This window comes from Somniosus microcephalus, chromosome 4 (genome assembly GCF_052327205.1).
Source record: "Somniosus microcephalus isolate GS21.2 chromosome 4, FLI_Smic_1.0, whole genome shotgun sequence".
NCBI classification, from domain to species: Eukaryota; Metazoa; Chordata; class Chondrichthyes; order Squaliformes; family Somniosidae; genus Somniosus; species Somniosus microcephalus.
Genome location: NC_140990.1, coordinates 51611169 through 51638649, shown reverse-complemented (window position 1 = coordinate 51638649; position 27481 = coordinate 51611169). Strand labels below are relative to the sequence as shown.

Sequence of the window (27481 nt, the reverse complement as noted above, 5' to 3'; positions counted from 1 at the left end):
GGATTCTAACCCTGGGGCTGTACATGGGGATTCTAACCCTGGGACTGTACATGGGGATTCTAACCCTGGGACTGTACATGGGGATTCTAACCCTGGGGCTGTACATGGGGATAATAACCCTGGGACTGTACACGGGGATTCTAACCCTGGGACTGTACATGGGGATTCTAAACCTGGGACTATACATGGGGATTCTAACCCTGGGACTGTACATGGGGATTCTAACCCTGGGAATGTACATGAGGATTCTAACCCTTGGACTGTACACGGGGATTCTAACCCTAGGACTGTACATGGGGATTCTAACCCTGGGACGGTACATGGGGATTCTAACCCTGGGACTGTACATGGGGATTCTAACCCTGGGACTGTACATGGGGATTCTAATCCTGGGACTGTACATGGGGATTCTAACCCTGGGACTGTACACGGGGATTCTAATCCTGGGACTGTACATGGGTATTCTAACCCTGGAACTGTACATGGGGATTCTAATCCTGGGACTGTACATGGGGATTCTAACCCTGGGACTGTACATGGTGATTCTAACCCTGGGACTGTACATGGTGATTCTAATCCTGGGACTGTACATGGGGATTCTAACCCTGGAACTCTACATGGGGATTCTAACCCTGGGACTGTACATGGGGATTCTAACCCTGGGACTGTACATGGGTAATCTAACCCTGGGACTGTACATGGGGATTCTAACCCTGGGACTGTACATGGGGATTCTAACCCTGGGACTGTACATGGGGATTCTAACCCTGGGAATGTACATGGGGATTCTAACCCTGGGACTGTACATGGGGATTCTAACCCTGGGAATGTACATGAGGATTCTAACCCTGGGACTGTACACGGGGATTCTAACCCTAGGACTGTACATGGGGATTCTAACCCTGGGACTGTACATGGGGATTCTAACCCTGGGACTGTACATGCGGATTCTAACCCTGGGACTGTACATGGGGATTCTAACCCTGGGACTGTACATGAGGATTCTAATCCTGGGACTGTACATGGGGATTCTAACCCTGGGACTGTACACGGGGATTCTAATCCTGGGACTGTACATGGGGTTTCTAAACCTGGAACTGTACATGGGGATTCTAATCCTGGGAATGCACATGGGGATTCTATCCCTGGGACTGTAAATGTTGATTCTAACCCTGGGACTGTATATGGTGATTCTAATCCTGGGACTGTACATGGGGATTCTAACCCTGGGACTGTACATGGGGATTCTAATCCAGGGACTGTACATGGGGATTCTAACCCTGGAACTGTACATGGGGATTCTAATCCTGGGACAGTACATGGGGATTCTAATACTGGGACTGTACATGGGGATTCTAACCCTGGAACTGTACATGGGGATTCTAACCCTGGGACTGTACATGGGGATTCTAACCCTGGGGCTGTACATGGGGATTCTAACCCTGGGACTGTACATGGGGATTCTAATCCTGGGACTGTACATGTGGATTCTAACCCTGGGACTGTACATGGGGATTCTAACACTGGAACTGTACATGGGGATTCTAATCCTGGGACTGTACATGGGGATTCTAACCCTGGGACTGTACATTGGGATTCTAACCCTGGGACTGTACATGGGGGCGCAGCTCTGAAAGAACAAAAGATTTGCAGTTCTATGGCACCATTCACAACCTTGGACGTCCTAAAGCGATTTATAGCCAATGAAGTACTTTTTGACGTGTAGTCACTGTTCAGTATAGGACAGGCGACAGCCAGTTTGTGCACAGCAAGCTCCCACAAACAGCAATGCACTTCCCCTTCTCCCTTCTCCAAAGTGGATAACCTTGCAGTTATCCACATTATATTGCATCTGCCATGCTTCTGCCCAATCACCCAATCTGTCCAAATCATACTGCAGTTTCTCGGCATCCTCCTCACAGCGCACACGCCCACCCAGCTTTGTGTCGTCTGCAAACTTGGAGATATTACATCTAGTTCCCTCATCCAGATCATTAATATATATTGTGAATAGCTGGGGCCCAAGGACCGATCCCTGTGGTACCCCACTAGTCACTGCCTGCCACTCGGAAAAAGAATCGTTTATTCCAACTCTTTGCTTTCTGTCTGCCAACCAGTTCTCTATCCAAGTCAATACCTTTCCCCCAATCCCATGTGCCTTAACTTTACATGCTAATCTCTTATGCGTGACCTTATCGAAAGCCTTCTGAAAGTCCAAGTACACCACATCCACTGTGTTAAGTCTGTGTGTCCCAGTTATGCTTATTATAAATCACTGGACACAGACCACAAGAATAACTTTTAACAGGTCTTTACTATTCGGAGGTCAGGGCTGAACTGCCCAGTAAATCACTACACAACGCTTATATACCGGTGTGGTCACCACCGGTACTACAGTATACAGCAGCCAAGAGAAAGTAGTACATCTCTTAAGGTAGTTCTCTTAATGTGGAACAGGTTACATACACCACAATTCTCCCTTTTTAGCTTAACAGTTATATCCCCATTTAACATAACATAATAACATATAGATATATATATATACAACTTCATGCAAAACAGTTCAAAGATTCAGTCTCTGAGGAGGCCTCCTGATTCGAGTTGGATAACGCCTTTCAGGGGTCTCTGATTCTCGTTGCTGGGGTGACTCATCTAGTTGATCTCTTATGGATTGGACATCATCCTCAGGTACATTCACTTCTGAGGTAGATGCTTCAGGTTCACTAACTTCTTCCACGGTTGTCTCTGCCGTAACCCTGGGTTCGACCCTTGTTCTCGATTCTACCAGTTGGTCAGCATGACGCCGTATTACATTTTCACCAATATCTACCGTGTACATCAGGGGTCCTTGTCTGGCCCGAATTGTTCCAGATTGCCATTTCTCGTTTTTATAGTCCCGGGCTAACACTGGTTGTCCTATTTCGAAACTCCGAGTGGTCTTGTTATTTATATGCTGGAACTGTTTGTTTTCAACTTCCCTCCGCACATTTGGTTTTAACAAGTCTGTTTAACCTGGACCGCAACCTCCTGTTATAGAACATCATGGCAGGACTTTGGTTTGTCACTGCATGAGTGGCGTTTCGATATGCCAGCAGGAATTTGTCCACCTTGTGTTGCAGTGGAATCTGATCTTCGCTCATGGCCTTTATTGCTTTTTTGAATGTTTGTACAAATCTCTCAGCCAACCCGTTTGTAGCCGGATGATATGGGGCAGGGGTATAATGTTTCACCCCATTCTTCTTCATGAATTTCTGGAATTCTTCTGACACAAACTGCGGTCCGTTGTCTGAACATATTTGTTCTGGCAATCCATTTCTTGCAAATATCGTTCTTAGCACCGCGATCGTCTTTTCCGAGGTAGTGGTAGTCATCTTAATCACTTCTGGCCATTTAGAATGTGCGTCCACCGCAATTAAAAATATGGAGTCCATGAATGGACCAGCAAAGTCAATATGTACACGTTGCCATGGGGTTGAAGGCCATTCCCATGGATGCAGCGGTGCAATCGGAGGTGCATTTTGCACTTTTTGGCACCCTGAGCAGCTTTTCATCAGATCCTCTATCTGTTGGTCGATACCCGGCCACCACACATAAGCCCTAGCAAGGCTTTTCATCTTGACTCCCCCCAGATGATCTTCATGCAGTTCCTTTAGAACTCTCTCTCTTAACTTAGGAGGAATAATCACCCTTGTTCCATACATCAATGTTCCTTGACAGACGGACAGCTGTTCTCGTCTTGCTGAGAATGCCGGTAACAGTGGATCACCATGTGCTGGCCATCCCTTCACTGTCACTTCGTAGACCCGGGACAGTGTCGGGTCGTTCCTGGTTTCTCTTTCAATACTTGCATTGGTGACTGGTAAACATTCGATGATGGTCGAGTGAAATAACTCAACAGGGTCAACCATCGGTGCCTCCTCCTCTGTAGGTGGTGGCAGGCGCGACAGCCCATCAGCGTTACCATGCTGCTTTGTACCTTTGAATTCAATCTGATATTGATGTGCCCCTAGGAAAAGGGACCATCTCTGGAGTCTCTGTGCCGTCATCACCGAAACACCCTTCTTAGTGTTAAAAATGGATACCAACAGCTGGTGGTCTGTCAGAAGCGTAAACTTTTGGCCCTGCAGGTAATGATTAAACTTCTTTACTCCCCACACAAGGCTGAGAGCCTCCCTATCTATCTGAGCATAGTTGCGCTCAGCGGAGGTCAATGATCTGGATGCGAATGCAACTGGCCTCTCCAGGCCATTTGGCAACTTGTGTGAGAGTACTGCCCCAATACCATATGGAGAAGCATCACAAGCCAAACGAATAGGCAGCGTTGGGTTGAAGTGAGCCAACACTTCCTATGAGGTGATCAATGCCTTGCTTCTGTGAAAGGCTCTCTTACAATCCTCGTTCCACTTCCATGGTACTCCCTTCTGCAAAAGAGTGTTCAGCGGGTGCAGCACCATGGATAAATTTGGCAGAAACTTATGGTAATAGTTAATCAACCCTAGGAACGACCTCAACTGGGATACATCATCCGGAGCGGGAGCCTTCACAACAGCTTCGATCTTGTCAGGAGACTTATGAAGCCCCTCCTGGTCAATAACATGACCACAGTACGAGATCCGCTTCTGAAAGAACTCGAAGTCCATATTCTTTCAATCTGGTGAGCACCAGTTCCAAATTTGCAAGGTGTTCCTCGTCATCATCTCCTGTAATCAGAATATCGTCCAGGTAACATTGTGTGCCTGGAATTCCCTGTAATACCTGCTCCATGGCCCTCTGCCAAATTGCTGGAGCCGATGCCACTCCAAAAACCAGTCTATTATACTGGTACAAGCCTCTATGCGTGTTGATCGTGAGATACTGGCGTGACTCTTCCTCAACTTCCATCTGTAAGTACGCCTGCGCCAGGTCTATCTTGGTGAAGTGTTTCCCGCCAGACAACGAAGCGAAGATATCCTCAATCCGCGGAAGCGGATACTGCACCGTGTGAAGCATCGGATTAACAGTGATCTTGAAATCTCCACAGATGCGAACCTTCCCCGGTTCCCCTGGCTTGTTGCTCGATGAACGCTTCATGACGGGAACAATGGGCGTGGCCCACTCACTCCAGTCTACCTTAGACAGTACTCCTGAATGTTCTAGCCCTTCCAGCTCAGCTTCCACAGCAGGTCGTATTGCATAAGGTACCGGTCTGGCTTTGAAAAATTTCGTGTTTGCATGTTCTTCAACCTTGATGTTTGCCGTAATTCCTCTCAGTGTTCCCAGTCCCTGTTGGAACACCTCTTTAGCATCGTCCAATATTCTGGACAATCGTTTAGGTTTGACATCTTTTTTACCGGAATCTACCGTTAGTGCTTTTAAGGAATGCCAGTCCATATTTATTTTCCTAATCCACTCCCGTCCCAGTAGTGGTGGACCTCCCTCAGGTAGCACATATAAGTCCATTCCTCGGCTTTCTTTGCCCTTGTGGACCACCTTTACCTCTATCTTCCCGATGGGGTATACTCTTTGCCCCGTGTATGTTTTCAATACAATCTCCGTATCCCGTAGGGGAATATGTGGGAATAACCTTTTGTAATCTTGCTTATTCATGACCGTCAATGCCGATCCAGTGTCCAATTCCATCTTCACTTGGACTCCTGCTATCTGAAGTGTGACCCAGATTGTTTGGAGGTCTGCTTCATTACCAACATTGTGTACTCTTAGACTACCCAGTTCATTACTGCTGGAGTCTGAATTTGGCTTCTGTTCGTTCGAACTGTTCTCTGTCACCTTGTGTACCTTTCTGTACTTTTCCTGCGGTGACTTTTTGTTGCTGGTCTTCTTTCCTGACCGGCATACTTTAGCTATGTGACCAAGCCTGCCACATTTTCTGCATTCCTGATTTTTGAACCAGCACTGGTTCTGATCGTGCGTTGTCTTTCCACAATGATAACATTTTACTGTACCCAAGACCATTTGATTGGTGCTGAGTTCCGGTGACCGTAGCTGCATTTCCACAGTGCCTCTCGCTGCGGCTTCGTACGATGCTGCAATAGTGACAGCTTTATCAAGCGTAAGATCATTCTCTTCAAGCAGTCGCTTTTGTGTTCCTTCTTTTAACAATCCACACACAAATTTATCTCTCAGCGCATCTGCTAGTCCTGTTCCAAACTGACAGTACTTTGATAGCTTACGCAGTTCAATTAAAAATTCAGCATTGCTTTCGTCTTTCAGCTGCGTTCTTCTGTAAAATTTAAATTGTTCCGCTATCATCAGCGGCGTGGGGTTTAAATGATTTTTCAGGACAGTGACAATATTCGCGAAAGTCTGATCCGTCGGTTTATCTGGTGATAGAAGGTGCTTCAATAGCCTGTATGGCTTCGCACCCATTGAGCTTAATAAGGTTAGTGCTTTCTCATCATCTGGTACCTTATTTGCTTTACAATAAACTTCCATGCGTTCTACATACGTGGTCCAATCTTCGATATCGCTATCAAAGGTATTAATGTTCCCGTGTTTAGGCATCCTTGCAAGTTTTTAAAATTTTTCTTTCTCAAAATGGCGGCTTCCCGCGCTTGTCTTCTTCCCCCGCCTACTAAAATGGTGGCTTCCCGCGCTTGGCAGTCTTTCCCGCGCTCGTCTTCTTCCCCCGCCGACTACAATGGCGGATTCCCGCGTTTGCCTTCTTCCCCCATTGGCTGCAATGGCGATTGCCGTGCTGCTGCCGTTCTTGCCTCCCCAGCGGTTCTCAATTCCCCGACGCTGCTTTTACTCCCCCGCGGGTCCCGTGGGCATTCACGCTTCCCCTGCTGTTGCGCCTCTCAGCCCCGCATGCAGCCCGGTCCTTTACACCGGCTGCGTTTGAGTTCTCCGCGGCTCTCGTGCCTTAAGCTGCCCCAGTCGCTGCGCCTCTCGGCCTCAATTGCAGCCCGGCCCTTTTCACCGGCCGTGGTCGAGTTCTCCGCCCTTTTTCCTCCGTTTTCCCTCCCCCACTCCACAGTCAACGCGGCCGACTTTCTGCTTGTGTCGCTGATTGGCTTACCCACCACCGTGGTAGAAGGGATGATCACTGCCTGTCGCTGATGGAGGGCTTCGTGGTCAGAATTTTTCTTTTTAACCCGGGCTCTCGATGCCTCCCGTGTGATGGTGCTCAGCAGGATGATGAGGGCGGATGCCTCTTCTCGACGCCCGTTCTGAGGACGAAGCTGCCTTGGATGTAAAACTGCCGCAGGGTAAGATCGGACTCGTCGCCACTGTTAAGTCTGTGTGTCCCAGTTATGCTTATTATAAATCACTGGACACAGACCACAAGAATAACTTTTAACAGGTCTTTACTATTCGGAGGTCAGGGCTGAACTGCCCAGTAAATCACTACACAACGCTTATATACCGGTGTGGTCACCACCGGTACTACAGTATACAGCAGCCAAGAGAAAGTAGTACATCTCTTAAGGTAGTTCTCTTAAGGTGGAACAGGTTACATACACCACACACTGGTTCTCCCTTATCTATTTTACCAGTTACTTCCTCAAAAAATTCCAGTAGATTAGTCAGGCATGATTTACCTTTTGTAAATCCATGTTGACTTTGTCCAATCCTGTCACTGTTTTCCAAGTGCTCTGCTATTATATCTTTTATAATGGACTCTAGCATTTTCCCCACTACCGATGTCAGGATTACCGGTCTGTAATTCCCCGTTTTCTCTCTGCCACCTTTTTTGAATAGTGAGGTAACATTAGCTACCCTCCAATCCATGGGTACTGTTCCAGATTCTATCGAATGTTGGAAGATGATCAGCAATGCATCTACTATTTCTAGGGCCTCTTCCTTAAGTACCCTAGGATGTCGATTATTAGGCCCTGGGGATTTATCGGCCTTCAATCCCGTTAATTTCCCTAACACCATTTCCCTACAAATACTGATTTCTTTCAGTTCCTCCCTTTCATCAGACCCTATATTCCCCGACATCTCTGGGAGGTTATTTGTGTCCTCCTTCATGAAGACAGAACCAAAATATGTATTTAATTGGTCAGCCATTTCCCTGATTCTGACTGCAAGGAACCTACGCTTGACTTAACCAATATTTTTCTCTTCACATATCTATAAAAGCTTTTACAGTCAGTTTTTATGTTCCCTGCAAGCTTACTCTCATACTCTATTTTCCCCTTCTTAATTAATCCCTTTGTCCCCCTTTATTGAATCCGAAACTGCTCCCAATCCTCAGGTTTACTGCTTTTTCTGGCCAATTTATATTTCCTCTCCTTGGATCTTATGCTATCCCTAGTTAGCCACGGTTGAGTCACCTTTTTTGTTTTATTTTTATGCCAAACTGGGATGAACAAATTCTGTAGTTCATCCATGCGGTCTTTGAATGTTTGCCATTGCCTATCCACCGTCAACCCTTTGAGTGACATTCCCCAATCAATCCTACCCAACTCGCGCCTCATACCATGTAGTTTCCTTTATTTAAATTCAGGACCCTAGTCTCTGAGTCAACTACTTCACTCTCCATCTTAATGAAGAATTCTGTCATATTATGATCGCTCCGACCCAAGGGGCCTCGCACAACAAGATTGCTAATGAATCCTTTCTCATTACATAATACCCAGTCTAAGATGGCCTGATCTGCAGTTGGTTCCTCGACATATTGGTCCAGGAAACCATCCCGTATGCACTCCAGGAATTCCTGCTTCACAGTATTGTTACTAATTTGGTTAGCCCAATCTATATGTAGATTAAAGTCACCCATGATAACTGCTGTGCCCTTATTGCACGCTTCTCTAATTTCCCTTTTAATGCCATCCCCAACCTCCGCATTACTGTTTGGAGGTCTATATACCACTCCCACTAATATTTTCTGCCCCTTGGTATTTCTCAGTTCTACCCATACAGATGCCACATCATCAGAGCTAATATCCTTCCTTACAATTGTGTTAATCCCCTCTTTAACCAGCAATGCTACACCACCTCTTTTTCCTTTTTGCCTATCTTTCCTGAATATTGAATATCCCTGGATGTTGAGTTCCCAGCCTTGGCCACCCTGGAGCTATGTTTCCGTAATCCCAATCAAATCATATTTGTTTACCTCTATTTGCACAGCTAATTCATCCATCTTATTATGAATGCTCCTCGCATTAAGACACAAAGCCTTCAGGCTTGTTTTTTTAACGCTCTTAGACCTTTTAGAATTATTATTTACTGTGGCCATGTTTAATTTAAACCGTTGATTTCTCTGACTGCCACTTTTGTTTTTCTCCTTCCTATTTTTTGCTTTTATCCTTGTTTCCCTTTCCTCTGTCTCCCTGCTCAGGTTCCCAACCGCCTGCCATTTTAGTTTACACCCTCCCCCAGAGCACTAGCAAACACTCCCCCAGGACATCGGTCCCGGCCCTGCCCAGGTGCAAACCGTCCGGTTTTTGCTTGTTACCAGAAACAATGTAAGGAGTTGAAACAGAAGGGAGAGGGGGAAAGGGAAGAGAAAGAAGTAACAACTCCCAAACCAAGAGGGAAGGGACACCCCGGTGGCGGCGGCCAGCTCCAGCAGTACGCCCGTATACCCAAAACTACCAGAAGAAGGTAATATAGATGGGGGTGGGTTAGAAAAGGAAACAGCAGGAGACAGTAAGGAGAGGGACTGGCCGGAGCCACCACCCTGGCCAGAAGAAAATAATCTCCCACCACCCTATAATCCGGTGTACCGCGCGGTAAAAACAGCCCCGGTAAAAACTGAAGTAATCCCAGGACACCCAGAGATCCCCGGTACCGCCATGGTCCCCACGGCAGGAGGAAACCCGGAAATCCCAGCATTCCCCACAGTTCCGGCAAGACCCCAGATAATTCGAACCACCGACCAGCCCTTCAAACCCTTAGAGAGACAAATGCTGGTGGATAAATGACCCCAGCTGCAACATCGAGGGAATAACTACCCATTTTGGCAAAAGATGAGGGAATTGAGGATCAGTCATAATTTACACAATAAAGATATAAACCAGTTGGTGCGAGCAAAAATTTCGGATGACCGTTGGGACCAATTACCCTTGAATTTCAGGGACGGAACTTGGTGCCTAGCGTATAATCCCGCCCCACAACAGTCAGACCAAAACTACGAGGCCTTCAAGTGAGCAGTAGAGGAGGTTATGGGACAGGCCCCAGTAAATTGGGCAGCTATAACCAATATAACTCAGGATAAGGGGGAATCTGCTGTAGACTATAGTAAACGGAAATGGGAAAGGTTTGTGGGATGTTCTGGCATCCTAAACCCCACTACAGAGAACCAATGTTTCCTGCAATCATGTAAAGCCGGACTCGGTCCCGCACATCAGGCAGCCATACGATGAGGAGTTGTTACAATGAACAACTATGAGGATTTAATTAGGTGGGTGACCGAAGTGGATAACATTCAAAAGGCTAAGATAGCTGCTGCAGAGGAGTTGGGGGAACAAGAGGAAGCAGTGGGGATAGCAAGCTGTTATGCTTGTGGTGAAGAGGGACATTTCGCTAAAGAATGCAAACAGACACAGAGAAGAGATGTCCGACCAGCATCGGACCCAAAACCAACTTGTTATAATTGTAACAAGCCAGGACATAAGAAATCAGACTGTTGGAAGAAAGGGGGAGGAAGGGAAGGTCAGGGGCCAAAACAAAGGGGGGGGTCCCCAAAGAGGACAGCCCGGAGGAAATGGGGGAAGGGAGGATTTTAAAAGATGGATGAGGGAAGAAAAAGAGGAACAGGAGGAAAGGGAGAGACAGAGATAGAGATAGGGAGAGACAGCGATGAAGGGATAGGGAAGAAAGGGAGCTTAGGGAATATAGTAACTGGACAAATACCCGGGGTGAGAGGCGATATGGGTCTGATTCAGAGGACGGGGAAGAGAAAGGAGAGCAGGAGGATAGAGATAGAGAGAGGCAATACCAGAGGGAGTATAGGGAATATAGTAACTGGACAAATACCCGGGGTGAGAGACGATGTGGGTCTGATTCAGAGACGGGGAAGAAGGCGATGTATGCACTACGAGGCAAATGAGAGACATGATGAAGAAGTTGAATATTAAATAAAAGGTAGCGGCCCTCGGGGAGAATGGTGAGGAGGATCCAAGGATGTTTGTTAACGTATTGGTAGGGGGACGGCAGTGCAAAATGTTAATAGACACCGGAGCCTCAATCTCGCTGACAGATTTACCCTTGCCTCGAACTAAACTTTCGCTTAATGTGGCGGTAATAGGGGGAAGGCGACTTAAGGCTTATAAGAGCGAAACAATTCTATTAGAAATTGGATGTATAATAATACCTACACATTTGTGGGTATGCGAAAATACTGAAGGAACAATCCTAGGGATAGACTTACTGCGGGAAGTAGGAGATTTAATCGACCCTAAAGCGAATAAAGTGATCTGGCCACCGGATCATAAGTCAAACAAACAAACAGCCCCGGGAAACAAAACAGATCGGGTAGGAGCAATTAAGATTATAGACCCGGAATGGGATAAGAAGGGACTATGGGTGATCCCATGCAGAGAGTATATTGGGGTGTGGGCAACACATAAACAAGATTGTGGATTAGTCCAAACCCCCCCGGTAAAAATACCGGGACCACTGCATCGCCCACATAAACAATATCCTTTAAAGGAGGAAGACAAAGCAGCAGTACGGGACACAGTGTTGGAATTAACCAAACAGGGAATCTTACGAGAAACTATATCCGAAACTAATTCCCCGGTATGGCCAGTAAGGAAACCAGATGCATCATATCGACTGACAATAGATTATACGGCACTAAATAAGGTGACCCCAAAGGAATACCCGATAGTGACAAGCCCTGCTACAATTTTTAATGGGCTAAAACCCGAACACAACATTTTTACAGTCCTAGATATTGCAAACGGATTCTGGTCCATAGCATTGGACAACGAATCGCAAGAGAAATTTGCCTTCGCACTAGATGGGAAACAATATACTTGGACGAGGGTCCCTCAAGGGTTCCATAATAGTCCAGCTATATTCCACCGACACATGGCCAAGGCCCTGGAGGAAGTAGAATTAGAGGAGGACGGCAGGACGGTGTTGCAGTATGTCGACGATCTACTGATAGCCTCCAAGATCACCCAGGGGCATGTTAAAGCATTGTCCAAAATTCTGAAAGCACTCGGGATGCAGGATTTAAAGTAAACCCCATCAAAGCTCAAGTAGGGAAATCAGAGGTAACCTCTCTGGGCTATAATATCAGCATGGGCAAGAGAGCCATGCCAGAGGGTCGGAATGCGCCATAAACGATAGGCCCAAACCTGTAACTGTAAGGGGAGTGCGACAACTCCTGGGACTATTCAATTATAGCAGAAATGTTATTGAAGGATTCTCACAACTAGCTGCGCCTTTGTATGAATTGACCAAAGGGGGAAAAGCTGCAGAGGAACCCACTGAATGGACAGAGTTACAGGCGGAAGCCTTCACTAAATTAAAACAAGCACTGACTGCCGCACCAGCCTTGGGATTACCCGATATGGGGAGGCCATATCATATCTCCTGTCACAATCACGGGGGACATTATAGTGCAGTTGTAGCACAAAAGCATGGGGATTACATGAGACCCGTAGCCTACTATTCGACACGAAGATCCCCAATAGGGGCCGGTATGCCAAGATGTGTCGCCGCGATTGATTGTGCACGGTGGGCAGTCAAAGTGAGTGAAGCTGTAGTAATGACGGGGGAGATAGTGTTACATACACAACACACCTTAGTGGAATTGTTAAACACCAGATGATTAAAAACCGTCTCAAATGGCCGGAAGGCTGCTTGGGAGGCTGTCCTGTTGCCTAAAGATAAATCTATACAGATAGTTAGAGACATGAGCCAGAACCCCGCAGCTATGATGGGAATGGAAGGAGAGGAACACTGTTGCACCAGTGAAGAGGAATTAGAGCATGTAGACAAGGTCAGGGAATTACCTTTGACAGAGGCAGACCTAGAGCTATATGTGGACGGGTCCCGTAAATATATTAACGGAACACCATGAACAGGTTGGGCTGTGGTGACGGGAGACGGCACCGTCCAGAGGGAAGGAAGATTACCAGGGGGTAGTTCAGCACAGGTTGGGCTGTGGTGATGGGAGACGGCACCGTCCAGAGGGAAGGAAGATTACCCGGGGGTAGTTCAGCACAGGTTGGGCTGTGGTGACGGGAGACGGCACCGTCCAGAGGGAAGGAAGATTACCAGGGGATAGTTCAGCAATGGTTGCCGAGTTAACAGCATTGACAGAGGCATTAAAATTGGCAGAAGGAAAACAGGTGAATATCTATACCGATAGCCGCTATGCTTTTGGCATAGTACATGATTATATGGCAGCCTGGAGTAGAAGGGGGTACATCGCCTCAGGGGGCAAACCCATACAGCATGAGGACTTAGTAAAGAAATTGATAGCTGCCTCAGGGTTACCCACTGAAACAGCGGTAATAAAGGTAAAAGCCCATCAGCGAGGGAATTCCCCCACAGAAAAAGGAAATAGAGCCGCGGATCGTGCAGCCAGAAAGGTGGTAGAGCAACAGACTGCAGCGGTAAACAAGATCAAAATACAACCAGAAACGCAGATAGACATAGCTGCTATAACTGCATTACCAGAGGATAGAGACATATCCAAATTACATAAGGAAGTCTCCCAGGAGGAGAAGCAGCTATAGGAATGAAGGGGTGCAAGAGAAAGGGCGGGAGGAATATGGAGGAAAGAGCAGCAAATATGTACACCAAGCTGTATACAACAAGAATTAATGAAAATGTACCATGGTAGACAACACACAGGTATATCCAATATGTTGAACAACCTCCAGCGATGCTGGTGGTGACCCGGAATGAAACAAGCTGTGGACAGATTCTGTAGACGCTGCCCCATATGTGCGCAGTATAACATAGGGAAACCTGTCAAGGTAAAGTGGGGACATCAGCCGAGACCAAGAGGCCCATGGGAGAAGTTGCAGATAGACTTTACTGGACCTCTACCGAAATCAAAGGGAAGAATGTACTGTTTGGTAATAATAGATCAATTTACTAGATGGGTTGAAGCATTCGCCACTAGAGATTGTACGGCAACAACAGTAGCACGAATAATGGCAGAGGAGGTTGTACCACGATGGGGGGTCCCGCTGCAGATTGATTCAGACCAGGGAACACACTTTACAGGGAAGGTTATAAAGGAAACATGCACATTATTAGGTATCAGACAAAGGTTCCACATACCATACCACCCTCAGAGTTCAGGGATGGTGGAAAGGATGAACCGGACTTTGAAATTATCCTGAGCTAAAGCAATAGAAGACACAGGGAAGGGATGGGCAGAGTTACTCCCGAGTATACTGATGAGACTTAGAGCGACTCCGAATAGAACTACGGGGCCGACACCTTTCGAACTAATGACCGGACGAGCAATGACACTGCCGGAAGGAGTCACTACCGGGGGTGAGGATGTCGGGCCCCTGAAGGATAGAACTAGGAGATTTATTAAACAATTGTGTACACAATTACACGTTCTCAGACATGAGGCCAAAGACCAACAGGTTATACGGGATCTAGAACAGGATACACGGGATGACCAGAAGGAGGTCCCAGCAATAGGTAGTAAGGTGATGGCAAAAATAATACCAGCTAAACCAGGGCTAGCACCCAGATGGTCAGGACCATACGAGGTATTGATGAACAGTGACACATGCGCTTGTATAGATGAGTCCGGAACGGGTAAAGGAAGGTGGAAGCACTGGACTCAGTTAAAGATATATAACAAGGACAATGAGTAAGCCAGAGATGGTGCCTTTTGAGGAGAGTGAGGAGTATGCTCGAAGGTATAAAGAATGGGAAGGGGAGTTTCTACATATATCAATGATAGGGCTGTGCGTGATGTTAATATTATACACCGTGGTCTGCATCTTCAAGTATATCTGGAAACAGAGCCACAGACCAAGAAACGAACAAGATGTACAACATCTTGAATTGATAGAACAAATAAGAATAGAATAATTCTAACCGGCTGGTGATGACTGGCCCCTTTATCTATCTTTACAGGAACAATAAACTCGTAGAAAGATGAAGTGGAGCATCGTTCGCGCTCTCATCGGGATTATATGGCTAAGTATAAGCACTGAGTCTAGTGGGAGACGCGAGCAACTCGGGATTTTATGGTTAAGTATACGCCCTGAGTCTGTTGGGAATAAAGAGGGAGAGAGGTGCTGTCCAGCAGAATTTACAGTATGTAGTAACGAAATCTGTACATACGATGAGAGTGGTAGGGGGATCAGATACGGTGATGGATCACGCAGGCTACCACTGGAGTGTGTGGTTAAGATGATCCCCGGACAATGGGGCGCGTGTTTAAATGGCACCTTCTGTGTGGAAGACATAACAAGTACAACAACCATCCCGCCACCATCCACAACCCACTAACGTGCCCGTCAATGGAGAAAGGAGCAGGAGGGGGTTTAATAACAAGAAACACAGGGTGAGGTGTATCTCAGTGTAACACAGGGTGAGGTGTATCTCAGTGTAACACAGGGTGAGGTGTATCTCAGTGTAACACAGGGTGAGGTGTATCTCAGTGTAACACAGGGTGAGGTGTATCTCAGTGTAACACAGGGTGAGGTGTATCTCAGTGTAACACAGGGTGAGGTGTATCTCAGTGTAACACAGGGTGAGGTGTATCTCAGTGTAACACAGGGTGAGGTGTATCTCAGTGTAACACAGGGTGAGGTGTATCTCAGTGTAACACAGGGTGAGGTGTATCTCAGTGTAACACAGGGTGAGGTGTATCTCAGTGTAACACAGGGTGAGGTGTATCTCAGTGTAACACAGGGTGAGGTGTATCTCAGTGTAACACAGGGTGAGGTGTATCTCAGTGTAACACAGGGTGAGGTGTATCTCAGTGTAACACAGGGTGAGGTGTATCTCAGTGTAACACAGGGTGAGGTGTATCTCAGTGTAACACAGGGTGAGGTGTATCTCAGTGTAACACAGGGTGAGGTGTATCTCAGTGTAACACAGGGTGAGGTGTATCTCAGTGTAACACAGGGTGAGGTGTACCTCAGTGTAACACAGGGTGAGGTGTATCTCAGTGTAACACAGGGTGAGGTGTATCTCAGTGTAACACAGGGTGAGGTGTATCTCAGTGTAACACAGGGTGAGGTGTATCTCAGTGTAACACAGGGTGAGGTGTATCTCAGTGTAACACAGGGTGAGGTGTATCTCAGTGTAACACAGGGTGAGGTGTATCTCAGTGTAACACAGAATGAGGTGTATCTCAGTGTAACACAGGGTGAGGTGTATCTCAGTGTAACACAGGGTGAGGTGTATCTCAGTGTAACACAGGGTGAGGTGTATCTCAGTGTAACACAGAATGAGGTGTATCTCAGTGTAACACAGGGTGAGGTGTATCTCAGTGTAACACAGAGTGAGGTGTATCTCAGTGTAACACAGAATGAGGTGTATCTCAGTGTAACACAGGGTGAGGTGTATCTCAGTGTAACACAGGGTGAGGTGTATCTCAGTGTAACACAGGGTGAGGTGTATCTCAGTGTAACACAGGGTGAGGTGTATCTCAGTGTAACACAGGGTGAGGTGTATCTCAGTGTAACACAGGGTGAGGTGTATCTCAGTGTAACACAGGGTGAGGTGTATCTCAGTGTAACACAGAGTGAGGTGTATCTCAGTGTAACACAGAGTGAGGTGTATCTCAGTGTAACACAGGGTGAGGTGTATCTCAGTGTAACACAGGGTGAGGTGTATCTCAGTGTAACACAGGGTGAGGTGTATCTCAGTGTAACACAGGGTGAGGTGTATCTCAGTGTAACACAGGGTGAGGTGTACCTCAGTGTAACACAGGGTGAGGTGTATCTCAGTGTAACACAGGGTGAGGTGTATCTCAGTGTAACACAGAGTGAGGTGTATCTCAGTGTAACACAGGGTGAGGTGTATCTCAGTGTAACACAGAGTGAGGTGTATCTCAGTGTAACACAGGGTGAGGTGTATCTCAGTGTAACACAGGGTGAGGTGTATCTCAGTGTAACACAGAGTGAGGTGTATCTCAGTGTAACACAGGGTGAGGTGTATCTCAGTGTAACACAGGATGAGGTGTATCTCAGTGTAACACAGGGTGAGGTGTATCTCAGTGTAACACAGGGTGAGGTGTACCTCAGTGTAACACAGGGTGAGATGTATCTCAGTGTAACACAGAGTGAGGTGTATCTCATTGTAACACAGGGTGAGGTGTATCTCAGTGTAACACAGAGTGAGGTGTATCTCAGTGTAACACAGGGTGAGGTGTATCTCAGTGTAACACAGAATGAGGTGTATCTCAGTGTAACACAGAGTGAGGTGTATCTCAGTGTAACACAGGGTGAGGTGTATCTCAGTGTAACACAGAGTGAGGTGTATCTCAATGTAACACAGGCTGAGGTGTATCTCAGTGTAACACAGGGTGAGGTGTATCTCAGTGTAACACAGAGTGAGGTGTATCTCAGTGTAACACAGGGTGAGGTGTATCTCAGTGTAACACAGAATGAGGTGTATCTCAGTGTAACACAGGGTGAGGTGTATCTCAGTGTAACACAGGGTGAGGTGTACCTCAGTGTAACACAGGGTGAGATGTATCTCAGTGTAACACAGAGTGAGGTGTATCTCAGTGTAACACAGGGTGAGGTGTACCTCAGTGTAACACAGGGTGAGATGTATCTCAGTGTAACACAGGGTGAGGTGTATCTCAGTGTAACACAGGGTGAGGTGTACCTCAGTGTAACACAGGGTGAGATGTATCTCAGTGTAACACAGAGTGAGGTGTATCTCATTGTAACACAGGGTGAGGTGTATCTCAGTGTAACACAGGGTGAGGTGTACCTCAGTGTAACACAGGGTGAGATGTATCTCAGTGTAACACAGAGTGAGATGTATCTCAGTGTAACACAGAGTGAGGTGTATCTCAGTGTAACACAGAGTTAGTGAGCTCGCTGTTAATAGGAGTACTTTTGAAATGCCCGCGATGTGTAACAATCATACAAAACAATTATGGGACTCCCTGTGGGTAAAACAATTAGAGGGTCCACAGGGAAAATCTATCTTACAAAGATGTAAGAAACGGGGAGTATTGGAAATGGCCGGAGCAGGGTAGGCGGCTGGGTTAGCAACAGTTAATAGCCTGGACACAGAAGGAGTAAACGAAGGAGAAGAAGAACTACAAGCAAAGATAGAGAAGTTACTAAAACAAGCCACTGGAAATAGCCAGCAATTGGCACTGGCAGGAAAACAAACAATAATGCAATTGTTGGGACTGGAAGAGATAGTAGCCCCCCATACAGAAACAATCAATACAATTATTGATTGACTTAAAAATGCTTCTCGCCAAACTCATAAGGAATTAGTATGTGCCATGTATGGCTCATGGCTATTGTCAAATGCTCAACATAACATGAGGCAAATAGATAATGGACAAATCCCTGATTGGATTACTAATGAGGATCTGGAACCTTGGATTGACACAAATAAAAGCCTATGTACGGGGTGTAAAATGGGACAAGTATACCGGGCAGGCGATTGTCTGACCCCATGGACTAAGGTGAGTGGCTTTGTACTGGCCATCCCGCAACTCCCAGGAGAGGGACAGCCCCTATACGATGTGATTAATATAGGAGAGGTACAAAGGGAGAGCTGGGTTAAATATCACGATGTCCCCACCAAGGCACTTTGGGAAAGGGATGAAGATAATAAACAGAAGAATGGAATCTTAAGGGGGGTGGCAATGGACGGGTGCCACCACAAGGGAAGGACATGGGTGTGCACACCCCCCCCCCACCGAGGGAGACACAGCCGAGTGTGGATTTACAAAATCCACCAATTGCACCCTTGAGGTACACCCAAGGGGAATACACCGGACAAGGGTAGCACCGAGGAACAACGGGACATTTTGTGTCACCACAACTGAACAGAAATATGAATATCAAGATCTGACTTGTCCCATTCCCCAACCAAACTTTTGTTTTTATCCAAAGATATCTACACAGATAGGGCACCAATATATACACCCACCAAGACCACAGGAAGAGAAAACCTGGTCACTTCATAATATGGGACTTAATAAAGAGGTTGAAACTTATGTCATACCGGAGCCCAAGGCAATTCCTAAGTTAGAGGAAGAGAAAGCTTGGAAGAAATTACAGCAGAAAATGAAGGAAATTTTAAGTACATTATCATAAAATAGAAGAAGACTCAAAGAAACAACAAAAAGACATTAGTACAACATTAGCAGAAACTCCTTGGTACAATAAGATCTGGAACTGGGGGCTAAATGTCAATATACTCCCCTGGATAAGGATCATATCACACGTGTTGGTAGTTGTGCAAGGCGCCGTATTAATGATCCTTTTGTTATTACTTTGTGGATATTGCCGGTGGCGGAAGAACCAAACCCTTGCACAAGCCGTAACCAAACAAATAAAGAAGGAGAGAAAGAAAGACTGTTGCTAACCATTAACAAACAAGGGGTAGGGTGTGAGAGGAATTATGATGAAAACTGTGTTTAGGATTGTGGAAGTATGAGCACTAGACACCCTGGGCTGGTACCACCAGGGCGACGGGAACTCATAGCAAACAATCTTAAACTGTAGCATATTGGCCATATTGGGTCAAGGTGACCAATGGGCCACAAGGGGGGACAGCACTAACCAAATTAATATCATACTTTAGTTTATGTTAGAATATGTATAATGTAGCACCAGTGTACAGGGTGGAGGTAGTGAATTAATTCATACCCTGAGTTAAACGGTATATAGGTCTGTATTTATTGTACTTATCCAGCTAAGCTCTAAAAACATGATTAATTGACTGAGAGGCTCGTGGGAAGATTGGGGAGGATGTCTGTTCAGCCAGGCAAGGCAGCACGTATACAAGATAACATACATAAGAATTGAGTAACAAGGCGGCCTTCGCTTGTTTGTGAAGCTACAACATGGTTGTCTAAAAGACAAAATGGCTTACATCAAAGTCTGGTGGAACTAATTACAAATATGCTTGCCTTGCAGAAGTAACATGAGCAGGTTGCAAGGTCAGAATCTGTGCTTTGCAGATAGTTCGGACCAGTAGGCCGATTGAACAAGAACTGTTATCTTGTGAAAACATGTTACTGAGCCGGACCATCTGGCAGATACAATGGACGACTGTGGCTCCAGGCTACAAGAGTAGATAAGAAGAAGGCCATGGTGATAGAGGAGTTGGAATAAGTCAAACAAGCAAAAAACATGATTAACTGCGGGATATGGGGAGAATTATTTAAACTTATAAAATTGTAGCAGGACTAGACAGACTAGATGCAGGAAGGATGTTCCCAATGGTGGGGGAGTCCAGGGGTCACAGTCTAAGGATAAGGGGTAAGCCATTTTGGACAGAGATGAAGAGGAATTTCTTCACCCAGACAGTGGTGAACCTGTGGAATTTTCTACCACAGAAGGCTGTAGAGGCCAATTCATTTAATATATTCAAGAAGGAGTTAGATATATTTCTTAAGGCTAAAGGAATCAAGGGATATGGGGAGAAAGCAGGGACAGGGTACTGAATTTGGATGATCAGCCATGATCTCATTGAATGGCAGAGCAGGCTCGAGGGGCCGTATGGCCTACTTCTGCTCCTATCTTCTATGTTTCGATGTCTATGAAGCATAAAAATATCACGCGGTAGAAGCAATGGATATAATGGAATACTAGAGACTATGATTGATAGATTTGTACCCACCCATAGGGCAGGATATGACTGATAAGATTATGTATAAGAATATAACTAACTAAACTTTCGGTGGAGTCGGATCTGAGAGCGGTCTCAGAAGGTTCTCCCCAGTCCTGTGAATAAAGACTGTTTTGAACCTCCGATCGAAGTCTCTCATCTGTACTATAGCTCAGCGTCAACCTTGTATATCACTTGGTCCGCCTGTAGCTTACATCACTGAGGTACTGAATGAGTACTGAGCATCTGTCTTCACAAGAGAAGAGGATGAAATTAATGTCGCAGTAGAGGAGGGGGGAGTAGAGAAATTGGATAAAAATGGATAGAAAGGAGGCGCTAAATAGGTTGTCATCACTCAAAGTTAACAAGTCACCCGGTCCAAATGCGATGCATCCTAGATTGCTGAGAGAAGCTAGTGTGGAGACAGCAGAAGCTCCGACCACAATCTTTCAATCCTCCTTGGATATGGGACTAACCTGATTGAGTTCTTTGATGAAGTAACAGGGGGTTGATGAAGGTAGCGCAGCAGATGTTGTATACATGGACTTTCAAAAGGCATTTGATAAAGTACCACATAAGAGACTTACTCGGAAAATAGAAGCGCAGGGAATTAAAGGGCTGATGGTAATTTGGGTATATAATTGGCTAAGGGAGAGGAGACAGTGAGCAGTGCTGAGGGATGTTTTTCTGACTGGAGGGAAGTATGCAGTGGGTTCCCCCAGGGGCCGGGATTAGGACCATTGCTTTTCTTGTTATATAGAACTGACCTGGACTTGGGTATAGGTGTACAAGTTTGAAGTTTACAGATGATACAAAACTTGGCAACGTAGTAAATAGTGAGCATAGTAGTAGCAGACTTCAGAAGGACAGAGACAGACTGTGAAATGAGCAGACACAAGGCAGATGAAATTAAATGAGGATAAGTGTGAAGTGATACACTTTGGGAGAAACAACAGGGAGAGGCCGTATAATCTAAATGGGACTATTTTGAGGGGGTGCAAGAGCAGAGGGACCTGGGGGTCCATATTCACAAATCTTTGAAAGTGCCGCGGCAAGTTGGTGAGGCGGTTCAGAAAGCGTATGGGATACTTGGCTTTGCAAACAGGGCCATTGAATACAAAAACAAGGAAGTTACACTAAACCTTTACAAATCACTAGTTAGGAACATAGGACAGGAGGAGGCCATTCAGCCCCTCGAGCCTGTTCCACCATTCAATGAGATCATGGCTGATCTGCGACCTAACTCCATACACCCGCCTTTGGCCCATATCCCTTAATACCTTTGGGTAACAAAAACCTATCAATCTCAGATTTAAAATTAACAATTGATCTCGCGTCAGTTGCCATTTGTGGAAGAGAGTTCCAAACTTCTACCACCCTTTGTGTGTAGAAGTGTTTCCTAATTTCACTCCTGAAAGGTCTGGCTCTAATTTTTAGACTATCTCCCCAGTCCTAGAATCCCCAACCAGCAGAAATAGTTTTTCTCTATCCACCCTATCTGTTCCCTTAATATCCTGAAAACTTCGATCAGATCACACCTTAACCTTCTAAATTCCAGGGAATACAACCCTAATTTGTGTAATCTCTCCTCGTAACTTAACCCTTGGAGTCTGGGTATCATTCTGGTAAACCTACGCTGCACTCCCTCCAAGGCCAATATATCCTTCCTAAGGTGTGGTGCCCAGAACTGCTCACAGTACTCCAGGTGTGGTCTAACCAGGGTTTTGTACAGCTGCAGGGTTTTGGCCTCAGCTGGAGTCTTGTGTACAGTTCTGGGCACCACACTTTAGGAAGGATGTCAAGGCCTTGGAGAGGGTACAGAGGAGGTTGACCAGGATGGTACCAGGGATGAGGGACTTCAGTTATGTGGAGAGATTGGAGAAGCTGGGATTGTTCCCCTTAGAGCAGAGAAGGTTAAGAGGAGCCCTAATAGAGGTGATCAAAATGATGAGGGGTTTTGATCGAGCAAGTAGGGAGAAACTGTTCACTCTGGCAAGTGGGTCGGTAACCAAAGGTCACAGATTTAAAATAGTTGCTAAAAGAACTAGAGGGAAATGAAGAGAATTGTTTTCACACAGAGGGTTGTTAAGATCTGGAACGCACCATCTGAAAGGATGCTGGAATCAGGTTCCACAGGAACTTTCAAACAGTAATTGGACATGTACTTGAAGAGGACTAGTTTGCAGCATTCTGGGGATAAAGCTGGGATTTGGGACTAAATTGGACAGCTCTTTCAAAGAGCCAGCACAGACACGATGGGCCGAATCACCTCCTTCTGTGCTGTTAGATTCGATGATCAGTGTGAAGTCGCTGGTGTCTCTTAAGGTTCTTAGAGCTTTTAAAGCTCTTCCCACAGTCAGAACATTTAAAGAGTCTCTCGTCAGTGTGAACAAGCTGGTGTGACAGGAGGGTGGATGACTGCGTGAATCCCTTCCCACACACGGAGCAGGTGAATGGACTCTCTCCAGTGTGGAGGAGCCGGTGTTTCTTCAGCTCCCCGGAGCTTTTAAAGCTCTTCCCACAGTCAGAACATTGAAAGGGTTTCTCATCAGTGTGAGCTCGCTGGTGTTCCTTCGGTTCCCTGGGGCTTTTAAAGCTCTTCCCACAGTTAGGACACTGAAATGGTCTCTCTTCAGTGTGAACAAGCTGGTGTCGCTTAAGATCCCTGGAGCTTTTAAAGATCTTTTCAGTCAGAACAGTTAAACGGTCTCTCAACAGTGTGAACAAGCTGATGTCCCTTCAGATCCCTGGCACTGTTAAAGCTCTTCCCACAGTCAGAACATTTAAAGGAATTCTCTCCAGTGTGAACAAGCTGGTCTGCCAGCAGGTGGGATGACTCAGTGAATCCCATCCCACGCACGAAGCAGGTGAACGTCCTCTCATCAGTGTGAACTCGCTGGTGTCGCTTCAGCTCCCCGGAGCTTTTAAAGCTCTTCCCACAGTCAGAACAGTTAAAGGGTCTCTCGTCAGTGTGAACAAGCTGGTGTGACAGTAGGGAGGATGACTGAGTGAATCCCTTCCCACACACGGAGCAGGTGAACGGCCTCTTCCTAGTGTGTAGGTGTTGGTGTCTCTTCAGCTCCCCGGAGCTTTTAAAGCTCTTCCCACAGTCAGAACATTTAAAGGGTCTCTCTTCAGTGTGAACAAGCTGGTGTTTCTGCAGGTTGGATGATTCAGTGAATCCCTTCCCACATTCAGAGCAGATTAACAGCTTCTCCCCAGTGTGAGCTCGCTGGTGTTGCTTCAGATCCCCGGGGCTTTTAAAGCTCTTCCCACAGTCAGAACACTGAAATGGTCTCTCATCAGTGTGAACAAGCTGGTGTCCCTTCAGATCCCCGGCGCTTTTAAAGCTATTCCCACACTCAGAACATTGAAATGGTCTCTCATCAGTGTGAACAAGCTGCTGTTTCTTCAGTTCCCCGGGGCTTTTAAAGCTCTTCCCACAGTCAGAACACTGAAATGGTCTCTCGTCAGTGTGAACTCACTGGTGTGTTTGCAGGTGGGATGGACAAACAAATCCCTTTCCACACACGGAGCAGGTGAACGGACTGTCCCTGATGCGACTGCGCCGTTGAACTTCCAATGCAGATGGGGAACTGATTCCCTGCCCGCCGTCCCCACCTTTACCCGGTTTCTCCCCGGTGTGACGGTGCACATGTCTCACCAGGTCAGGCAATCGGCTGAATCCACGTCCACACACTGAACACGTGTGCGGTTTGTCATCGCTGCGATCACTGCTTTCTCCTTCCATGTGCAAAGGCCGATGATATTCAAGTCCTGATTAATCGAGCGACTCTGTCAGATCTTGGCGTGATGTTTGGTCTGAGCTTCCCGCCTGTAACTGTCCACTTCTATAACCCTGTAAATTGAGATCAGAAAAGGATCAGAGGCAAACTGTTGTTTAATTTTCCCCTTTCCGACCCTAGGGGCAGTGAAGCTGATTTTCAGGCCCCAGCTGCTGCACAGGTTGTTTGGAAGGATCAGCAATAATGGCTGCTGTAATGCCCACAAGCTCCCGTGCTCCAGAAAGCGCTCTGTTGACACTGAGTCCCGCGCATGAACTCATGGCCCCCGCGCTCTCCCTCCTGCTCCACAATCGCCCCTCCCGATCGGTCCACAACACGCATGCTCAGCACACAAAACCGCGTGGTTGGAACATCGGGCGCACATGCGGAGCCGCAACATCTGGTACGCGTGCGTGGCTCAGGTGGGGGCGAGTCGGTATTTCGCCTCAGCCGCCAGGGAGGTGTGCATGTACAGAACGACCCAACATTCTTCCTGTCAGCAATCACTCCCTCGTTTCTGTAATAAAAACAGAAAATGCTGGAAATACTCAGCAGGTCAGGCAGCATTTGTGGAGACAGAAATAGAGTTAACGTTTCAGGTTGATGACTCTTCGTCAGAACTGCTTGTTCTTTAGTGTCAGCTGTGACTCAGTGGGTAGCACTCTCGCCTCTGAGTCAGAAAGTTGTGGGTTCAAGTCCCACTCCAGAGACTTGAGTACAAAAATCTAGGCTGACACTCCAGTGCAGTGCTGAGGGAGTGCGGCACTGTCGGAGGTGCCGTCTTTCGGATGAGATGTTAAACTGAGGCCCCGTCTGCTCTCACAGGTGGATGTAAAAGATCCCATGGCATTATTTCAAGAAAGAAAGACTTGCATTTATATAGTGCCTTTCATGACCACCAGATGTCTTGAAGTGCTTTACAGCCAATGAAGTACTACAATGAAGTAGTCACTGTTGTAATGTGGGAAAGACCAGGGCAGTTATCCCCAGTCTCCTAGCCAATGTTTATCTCTCAATCAACATAAAAAGATAGGTTATCTGGTCATAATCACATTGCTGTTTGTGGGAGCTTGCTGTGCGCTAATTGACTGCTGCGGTTCCTACATTACAACAGTGACTACACTTCAAAAGTACTTCATTGGCTGTAAAACACTTTGGGATGTCTGGTGGTGGTGAAAGGCGCTATATAAATGCAAGTCTTTCTTTCTTCACTGGTCTCACCAGCGACCTCTTCTAGCTGATGGTTGATTGACATTACAAGAGGATTTGAGTACAGGACTAAAGAAGTCTTACTCCAATTATATCGGGCCTTGGTGAGGCCACACCTGGAGTACTGTGTACAATTTTGGTCTCCTTACCTAAGGAAGGATATACTTGTCATAGAGGGAGTGCAACGAAAGTTCATGAGGTTGATTCCTGGGATGGCGGGACTGTCGTATCAGAAGAGATTGAGTAAACTAAGCCTGTATTCTCTTGAATTCAGAAGAATGAGAGGGGATCTCATTGAAGCATACAAAATTATTACAGGGCTTGATAGGGTGGATGCTGGGAGAATGTTTCCCTTGGCTGGGGAGTCTAGAACCAGGGGCCACAGCCTCAGGATAAAGGGTCGGCCATTCAGGACTGAGATGAGAAGAAATTTCTTCACACAGAGGGCGGTGAATCTTTGGAATTCTCTACCGCAGAGGGCTGTGGAGGCTCAGTCATTGGGTATATTCACAACAGAAGTTGATAGATATCTGACCAGTAAGGGCATCAAGGGATATGGCGATAGGGCCGGTGAATGGAGTTGAGGTGATGATCAGCCATGATCTCATTGAATGGTGGAGCAGGCTCGAGGGGCCAAATGGCCACTCCTGCTCCTACTGGGGACAGCGAGAGTCCGCGCATGCGCACGCGGGATGGCGGTTTGGGCCGAGTCTGGCACAGCGACCCCTCCATGTCACCAAGGGTAACAACCGCGCATGCCCAGAGGACACCAACCCCCCTCCCCCCACTCGGAGCTGCGCTTGCGCACTCGGATCCTGCCGGACAGAGTTGGCGCGGGACATTCCGGGGAAAGGCCTTGGTGTCGGTTACAGAGTCGCGATCGGTGACGCAAAGTGAGTTTTCTCCGCTCCGATTGGGTGGAGAATCATGCGGGGTGGGGGGAGGGGTGGATCGGGAGAGAATAAAGAGAAATAGAAAAACCTGAGAGTCCGCGAGGCCCCGGACCGAGCGGCGTCAGTTGGACAGAGCACGTGATCTCCTCGGGGACACGTGACCCGGACCCACGGCCTGATTGACGGGAGCTTCCGACCAATAGGCAGCGAGCGGGGCGGGGCTGGAGGAGCGAGCCGGCGGCGGGTCCTCCAACCAATCGGGGAGCCCGAGGGGCGGGACTAGCGCCGGCTGATTGTCTGATCCGCAGGGCAGCGAGTTTCTCCAGTCCCTTGTTCAGGGCCCGGGGCCAGGGGAGGCTGTGGGCCTTTATTCCCCTTATTGGACACAAGGCTCTTTGTCTCACAACACACTGGCTCAGGTTTTAATAGAGACTTTTTTAATTCATCAATAAAAGCAGATAAACGTCGTGCTTCTGTGGAACAAACTTTCTAATATTTTATGGAATCATAAAATGGTTACAGCACAGAAGGAGGCCATTTGGCCCTTCGAGCCCGTGCCGGCTCTCTGCAAGATCACTTCAGTGAGTCCCACTCCCCGCCCTTTCCCCGTAACCCTGCAAATTACTTTACTTCAGGTACTTATCCAATTCCCTTTTGAAAGCCGTGATTGAATCTGCCTCCACCACCCTTTCAGGCAGTGCATTCCAGATCCTAACCACTCGCTGAGTAAAAAAGTTTTTCCTCATGTCGCCTTTGGTTCTTCCGCCAATCACCTTAAATCTGTGTCCTCTGGTTCTCGACCCTTCCGCCAATGGGAACAGTTTCTCTCTATCTACTCTGTCCAGACCCCTCATGATTTTGAACACCTCCATCAAATCTCCTCTC

The 27481-nt window shown here is 46.9% G+C and overlaps 1 pseudogene across 1 annotated transcript in view; it reads left to right on the top strand.

The window, feature by feature from the left end:
• The first annotated feature begins 12817 nt into the window (after positions 1-12817).
• Positions 12818-27481, top strand: part of LOC147118861 (uncharacterized) — a 46213-nt pseudogene continuing 31549 nt past the window's right edge. The window contains exon 1 of the transcript XR_015077870.1: positions 12818-12904. The product of XR_015077870.1 is annotated as an uncharacterized LOC147118861 (transcript). The remainder of the gene's footprint in view (positions 12905-27481) is intronic.